This window comes from Triturus cristatus, chromosome 4_1, assembly GCF_964204655.1.
Source record: "Triturus cristatus chromosome 4_1, aTriCri1.1, whole genome shotgun sequence".
Classification (NCBI taxonomy): domain Eukaryota; kingdom Metazoa; phylum Chordata; class Amphibia; order Caudata; family Salamandridae; genus Triturus; species Triturus cristatus.
This window is the reverse complement of record NC_140585.1, coordinates 105,704,893-105,706,718: the sequence shown is the minus strand read 5'-3', so window position 1 is coordinate 105,706,718 and position 1,826 is coordinate 105,704,893. Positions and strand designations below refer to the sequence as shown.

General features: G+C 48.7%; 1 non-coding gene across 1 annotated transcript; it reads left to right on the top strand.

Annotated features, from left to right (window-relative positions):
• The first annotated feature begins 443 nt into the window (after nt 1-443).
• TRNAF-GAA (transfer RNA phenylalanine (anticodon GAA)) lies at nt 444-516 on the top strand. Its single transcript has one exon. It is a non-coding gene; the product is annotated as a tRNA-Phe (tRNA).
• Nucleotides 517-1,826: the final 1,310 nt, after the last annotated feature.

Here is a 1,826-nt window from a genome sequence, read left to right as displayed (position 1 = left end):
TCCCGCAGTTCCTGGGGAGGTGCGTGGGAGCTGCATGTGCAGCAGCCTGCGCGGGAAACGCCGCACGCTGTGTGACCAGGTGCACGCGTGTCTAGCCTGGGTGCGTGCAATATGTGGGATAACTTTATGCGAGTGAATGAGTTTATGTCAGCACGATGATATTTTGCCGTTGGAGCCCCCATCAACAATAACACAATATTTTAGGGTGTTTGTTGCAATCTGGCGTGTTGAGAGGATGGGGGCGTGGAAATGGGGTTTGGGGTACCGCAAACCTCACAAATCATTTTGATTTATTTCAGTGGTTCCTTCAGTGTCCTAGCACCCTTAAACCGAACGATCCCCTTTTCTATGTTAACCCTTTGTAGTTCACTACCAAGTATTCCATCATAGATGCACAATTGTCATTTCCGTGAAAAGGAGACATGAGAATCGTTTATACATCAGCCGAAATAGCTCAGTTGGGAGAGCGTTAGACTGAAGATCTAAAGGTCCCTGGTTCGATCCCGGGTTTCGGCAAAGATTTTTGCTTCCACCATGTGAATCATTTAGTCCTGTCCCTTCAAGTATATAAAGAGTGCGAGTAAGATTCTTACAATTTGAATGGAAGTGATTAATTAATCATGACTCACCAGAATGTTTCAAGTCGGTTTTGTTGCTGTATTTTCTCCGTTTCTAGATTTCCTCTTGGTTCTATGAACGTCGTAGTGTTCTCCTATTGCTGTGACAATATGTCCAATATTAATATACATTCTAGTTTTTTTCTAATTAATTAGATCTTCTCCCGAACTCTACAAGGCCTCCACAGTAGATTAGACGGTTGTGCTAAATCTGGGGTTACACCTGGCTGCATTTAGTGTTTATGCAAATGAAAGAGACATACACTGAGTTAATACGTTTAGCTTTTATTTCTATTCGATGTGAACCAGCCTTTTAGTGAAGCAAACCATCTTTGGTAAATTCGGCGTAAAATATGGTGTTGCTGCATTTCTCTAAATCAGCATATACTGCAAGACTGTGCGGTAACCCGGTTATCGCCTCATTCCCACACACACATTTCTATCACTACTGCTCTGCCCTAAATAAGTTATCTGCTCTCATGCACCTTTGGATGCACAACATTCAAACTGCGGTTCAGTGGCTCTGGTGAGAACAAGGATGCTCTGAGACCTTCCTGTCTGTGGGTGGAACACAGAACCCTCTAAAGATGTATGTGAGGGCTGGTGCTTGTGAGTCTGTGCACTTCTCTCGGGCCCTTCTGTGGACCCTAAGCCTTCTCCAGACGCCTCGGCCGCACTGGGTCACCACTATCTTTAGCGCCTTCATTCGCGGTCTGCGGTTCTATGCGATAATCTCCCCCAGGTTCCATGGCCTCAGAGTGGAGACGCTTCGGTCACTTCCAGCCTCACATTCCTGCCGGCTCTGGGACCTATAGGTTTCCGGGAACCCACCTTTGCGTCTCTCCAAGTTGCCAGCACCTAGGCGCTATGGCTTCAGATAAACAACGAGGCCCTGGTGCGGTAAAGCCCTCGTAACTCCAGCCCCTGCGCACACAGGGGTTCAGGCGGGGGGCAGAAACCACCTCCTGTAATGTAGTACGATGCCAGGCTGTAAGTACCTTCCCCCACAGACTCTCTGGAGACGTTCTGCTTGCAACTAGAACCTTTATTGCACTTAGTAAAACACCTATGGAGAGAGCGCCGGGCAACACGCTCCGATCGCGTCTCTCGTTCGCGCCGCTCTGCCTCGCGCATGCGCAGTAGCGTCCGACGTCCGCTACGCGCCTCTACGTCATTCCGTAGTGCGCGCGTCCACTAGACCGCGACACT